This window comes from Clupea harengus, chromosome 17 (assembly GCF_900700415.2).
Source record: "Clupea harengus chromosome 17, Ch_v2.0.2, whole genome shotgun sequence".
NCBI classification, from domain to species: Eukaryota; Metazoa; Chordata; class Actinopteri; order Clupeiformes; family Clupeidae; genus Clupea; species Clupea harengus.
Window position 1 is genome coordinate 4,375,722 of NC_045168.1, and position 6,000 is coordinate 4,381,721.

Here is a 6,000-nt window from a genome sequence, read left to right on the forward strand (position 1 = left end):
TTTGAAAGGGGAAAAAGGTTTCTCCACGGTATTTGTAACTCATATTGCCTAAACAAAGTGTTAGGCAGGCTGATTGTAACTACAATATGGTCCTGTAGTCTTACTGACTGAGGCTATAAAAACAGAAGGAAATATGTTTGTTTGCCGAGGGAGTTGATAGCAGCTTTGTTGCCAGGCATTTGAGAGTTTACAGTCCCTGATGTGTTTTATTGTTCCTGAGCATACGGCGTCTCAACTCGTTTATGTGAAGCTAAAGGACACGTAAGATAAATATGAGCCATACTGTATTCATTCAAAATTGGGCTGGATTTTGTTACAGGTGGCATAACCAGATGCTGATATATTTTGCTACATGGTCCTTTTAGTGAAGAGTGGGGTGTCAAAAATGTTCTGACTTGCATTTTCATGTTACACCATCGTGTCTTTTACTGCAGATTCAAAATAGTCCACCAGAATAGGCTATATACGTAGGCCTTGAGATTGAAGATTATACATATACACACAGTGAAAGTGTGTATTTTGTGTGCCTGCTGTGCATGTCTGTTTGGGACCAAGGCTACCAAACTGCTGATGTATCAAGTCCTCAGTGCTCGCTACTGTATACGGAGAGTGAATGCTAAGCAGGCATAAAGTTGAAGCAGAGCACATCTAAGTAGCGGAAAGCGGTGCGCCCCAGCACCATGGACAGCATCCCAGGCGGTACCGTCGCAGCCTGAGACCTATCTGTCATATGAACGCGGGCCCCAACCCTGTCAGGCAGGCGATAGTGCCGTTCCGTTCTGCCTTTGACATGATCATCCCCTAAACGAACGTAGCGTCTCATCTGTCGTGGGAGCGAGCGACGCAAGAAGCGAGCTCGCTGCTGCTGCTGCTGCTCCCGCCGCCGCTGCAGCGGCAGCAGGATGACTGGCTCGGGATGAAAGCACCAGGTTTTGCGCCTTTGTAGGGCTTCTTCCACACCGAATTAGATAGGGTTTTTGCAGTAGTGCTTCTGCCCAGAGCAAGAACCCTTCAATTTTCCACTGAACAGTTCGTCTGTTTTCATAACAAGTTAGTCATATGAATAATGTCTTCTTTCTTCTTATCTTCTTTTGCAAGATATGGAATGGATTTAACACAGCTATGTCACTTTTTCATCTGTTGTAGGAGCACAACGGTTTAAAAGTAGTTGTAATTTATACATCCCTTATTGAGGAGTTTAGATCATCTTAATGGTCTGACCTGTATTTATGATAACATAACTCATATGTAATTCAGCTGAGGATTATATATCTCATTCCTTCATCAGACATTTGCTTTCATTTTAGCTCAGAGACATTTCAAACACATGAGCTCAATAGCATAGACACTAAATGCATAATAAATGCCATTGGAGCTCACATCTAAAATGCTCCGTCTGTATGTGAACTGGAAATTGAGGTCAGGCTACATGTAATATGCATGCCTGGTGGAGGGGGATCAGAGCAGTGCAGATCTCTTTTGAACTTAAGGAGTTTGTCCCAAAGTGTATTTATGTAAGAGAAGAATACATGCGGCAGCTGACATGGGTAAATGTGATCTAACTGAATTGCTAGATGTCATGTCTGTGTGCTTTTTTCTAAAGATGTCATTGAAAGACTCTTAGTCCAGAAAGTGACTCTTTCTCTTGCTCAGGCGTGGGTGTACCTGAAGATAGTTCTTGACAGTACTGCTTTATCCCCCCCAAAAAATGTAGGGTGGCATTTCTTGCAGCTGTACAATCCATTTCCAGCGTAACACACAAGAGAGTCACAGGAGTAGTATTTTTATTATTTTATTATTTATTATTTTCATAAACTTAGATGTGCTCTGTTTTTTTTGTGTGTGTTTGCTGGTCTTGTGAACTCAGCAGCTTCTACAGTCTCACCTGCCGTACAGGGAAGGGGCAGTCCAGACAACCGCCCTTTGTTCAGTATACAGTGCACTTGTTTTCTGCTGGCGTTAGGAGAGGACATGTCAGAAGGTGTCCGTGAGCAACACCTGGTCAAGCCCTTTGAAAAGGAAGCACAATAGGTCTCATTAGTGTGCCTATTTCTGGGATATGTCTTCCCCCCCCCCCCATGGAAACAATACACATATAATCAGTCTCCATACAAAACCCCAGTGCCTGTAACAGTGAACCTTCTTCCAACATTATTTCATGGTATTGCAGTCTGGAGCTTAGCTTCATCGGGAGTACTAACAAAATCATTGCTATTATAGAAGAGAGAGGCGTAATAAAAGGCTGTATGAAAATATAACAAGCCCCCCATCTATAAAGGGAAATTCCATGCTTGTGTAATGATGGTGATTATGCTGGAGGTGTGTTTGAATTCAGCCCATCTGTCCTCTTAGACAATGAGTTGTGTAGCATGTTAAACATGCAGTAAGAGAAGGCTGTTGCTCCGTGGAAGTGCTGTCTGTACGTGGAACACAAGCTTTAAAAGGCTTGCATTAAACTGAGCTTAGTTAAGTCATGAGATATTTTTATTTACCTCATGCTTTAACGTATAGCTACGTTAGAAGGCTATTTTCTTAGCAAAGGCTTCGTTTTTGATTCTCAGGTCTTGCTAGTCTGTATGTCTTTATTCCAACTGCAGGTGTGCTGCTTTTTCATTTCATTTTCTTTTATTTCCCTTTTTCATTTCTTACGTATATTCATACAACCTTTCTGTTGTTTGGTCTCCCATCATTGCACTTGGGCCCACATCCTTCCATTGAAAGGTGGTTAAGAAATAAAGCTATGCAGAGTTTATTAAGTTTATTAATAACTTGCATTATTGAGGCCTGTATGATATTGCTCTTTCACTTGTCCTTCTTGTGACCCATGTATGTGCTTTGGGTATATTGAGTGTTCCTGCACCTCTAGACATAGGCTACCTCTAGACCTCTAGACATAGACTACCTCTAGACCTCTAGACATAGGCCACCTCTAGACCTCTAGACATAGACTACCTCTAGACCTCTAGACCTCTAGACATAGGCCACCTCTAGACCTCTAGACATAGGCCACCTCTAGACCTCTAGACATAGGCCACCTCTAGACCTCTAGACATAGGCTACCTCTAGACATAGGCCACCTCTAGACCTCTAGACCTCTAGACATAGGCCACCTCTAGACATAGGCCACCTCTAGACATAGGCCACCTCTAGACCTCTAGACATAGGCCACCTCTAGACCTCTAGACATAGACTACCTCTAGACATAGTGCTAACACTAAGGTCATGAGATTGCTCCTTTGGAATCTTACTTCCTGATAAAATAAATACACGACTTGTTATATAATCATCTATAAAAATGAATACAAATTATTTTTCTTGGTAGAGTCATAGTTAAAAGTCCTCTAATAATTAAAGAGGATGATTCACATTGAGTGGTGACTTACATAATGTATAGATTTAACGTGGCCATTTATTGGAAGTTTTACCTGGAGTTTGGAGACATAGTTTGGATTTTAAACCTCTCTAGTTGACATTTTGAGTCACTTAATCCCTTTGTATCCCCAGTAAATGTCAAGTCCCAGTAAAGAAGAGAATGAAAACTCTTCACAAACCCTTGATGGATTTCACTTATATATAGGTGGCCTTTTCAGCTCTGTTCACTATGACTAGGCATGCGTCAGGAATTGATTTTTTAGAAAAGTACAAAATGTACATGAAGGGGTCATTATCATCACAGCCATTGTTATGGATTGCAGTAATTCATTGCAGCCTGTTGGAATGGCTTTGAATGGAATTTGTGCATTTCTGTGAACATTTTTAACTTTTGTTGCCTTTCACCATTTAGCTACTGTGCCCACTTGCTTGTGACTGAGCACTTAAGGCAGATGAGAACCTTGACCTCCAATCGTTCAACAATTTAAAGGGTTGCTACTAGTTTGATCCCGACTCCTCCTGAAGTGTTGAAGTGTCCTTGAGCACGTCCTTGAGCACGACACTGAGCCCCTGACTTCTCCCGATGGGCAGGTTGGCGCCTTGCATGGTAGCCTCTGCTGTCTGTAAATGGGTAGGTGTCTGAGGCACTTATTATGCACTATGAATTGAAAAGCGCTATATAAATGCAATCCATTTGCAATTTACTTGTGAAGTATTGGCGTCGTATACCGTATACCTTGACGTAGGGAAGCTAGTAGTGATGTCTTTCTCAGTTTCTTGTGCTTTGACCCGTGATTGATTGTTTCTTGCAGAAGTGTCTCAGCAGGTGAATTTAATAAAGACGCCATATCTCTCCAGAAAGTGACACAAGAATTCATCTTAAAAAAGAAAAAAAGAAGAAAGAAAGTCTTTCGTCTCTATCTCACACGTCGTCTGGCCCACGTCAGCCTGCTATGCCTCCGCCTCCGCCTCGGAGAGATAAATTTGGGGGTTCTAACAGGAAATGGAGCTGGAATGGAGTAGTGTTGCTGACTGGGCGCTTTCTCCCCTGCATTACTTTAGGAGATTTGGTGGTGGATTTCAGCTTTTACAGCAACTCCTGGAAGCCTTATTTAGGAGCGGCCCAGTGTCACACAAAACAGGAAGAGAGAGGGTGCATGTGTCTCTGTAATATTAAAACCAGCGCTCTCTACCTCCCCTTTTAAGCAGCTCCCCTCTGTCGTAAAACGCAACAACAACATCTGCCTGTGGAGTCTAAATGGGCCTGTACTATTAAAACCCACTGGGTTCCGCCTGCCTGACGTCCCTGTGAACACTCTAGCTTTCATTAATGTTGGTTAGGGGGTTGAACTAGTGATTTGCAGACTCAGGTCTTTGACAGATGGCTATGGCACTTCACTTATTCACATTCAAGAAGGGGCGAGGGACCTCTGTTTTTCATAATTTTTACATGCTGTGTTCCACCTCTAAATCTCAATACATTTTCCCAAAACTTTGCAAAAGTCATTTTTATGTGTGTCCGAACAAAATGCAACCCCATACAGTTTGATATGTTGTGATTACATTTTTGCATTGCAATTTGATGCACCCTAGTGTGTGTATTATCAGACTGTAGTTAAAGGTAGTGTTCTTTCACACTGTTGATACTAAAGGATGAAAGTAAGGATGTTCTCAATGATCCCTCTTTACTTTATCAGTAGAGAAACCTCTGCTGCTCTCAGTCTTGATATGGAACCCAAAGGGGAGAGAGAAAAACACGTTGCTAGGAAAATCAATGCTTTCTTGCTCAGTACAATGCTGTATTGGATTTCGGATCCTCATTTTTCAAAGCAGGTGACTACACCATAGCAAAGCTAAAGCATTTTAGAAACATCTGCACAGGCAGCCATTTTTTTTCCCTCCTCAGCAATACGTTGGTCATTTAATCACCGATGCTGCTCTGCATAATTCAATTACAGGCCTTAGTCGGCAGCAATCCTGTGATGGAGCTCAGTAAGAAGACAAATGGGTGTCATCTGTGGCACCTTTGTTTGATAACACCCTGAGAAGTCTCCAGCCTCTGGATCTCCCTCTCTGGGTTAATGTTCATTGGCCCTGTAGTTTGTATTAGCGTGCCATCGCCGCGGGGTGTGTGAATAGCTCACGAGAGCATTTACATTGTGCTCGTGGTCCTTCTCTCGGACGGAGGCAGATACATCAACCCACTGTTTGCTTAGGGCAGGCCGTCGTAGCAGCGCTTGAAGTCTGAATCCATGTTTTAAAGGAGGCGGTCGATCGTTGAAATGGTTCGAAGCTCTCCGACTACATTAAAGCCATCTTATGGGCAAACTAAATAGGGCTTCAGTCCGAGGCGGCTGGCCAGGAGCAATGATCCTATCACTGCACACACACTCAAAAGTGCTCCTGAGTGCAATGGATCCATGGAGAGGGTTCAACTGATGCAGCATTCGCCTCTGTGGACCCATAGAGCCAATGAGTGGGTTTAATTTGTGCAGTTCAGCATCTCCAGGGCTCCATGGCTCTCTAAAGAGGTCAGTAACCCACACACACAGAGAAACACACATACACACACACACACACATACATGGGTACACACATGCATACATGCAGGAATATGCGCGCACACAC

At 43.0% G+C, this 6,000-nt stretch overlaps 1 protein-coding gene across 1 annotated transcript in view; it reads left to right on the forward strand.

The window, feature by feature from the left end:
• Nucleotides 1-6,000, forward strand: part of c17h8orf34 (chromosome 17 C8orf34 homolog) — a 78,659-nt gene that overhangs the window by 1,269 nt on the left and 71,390 nt on the right. The window lies entirely within an intron of this gene.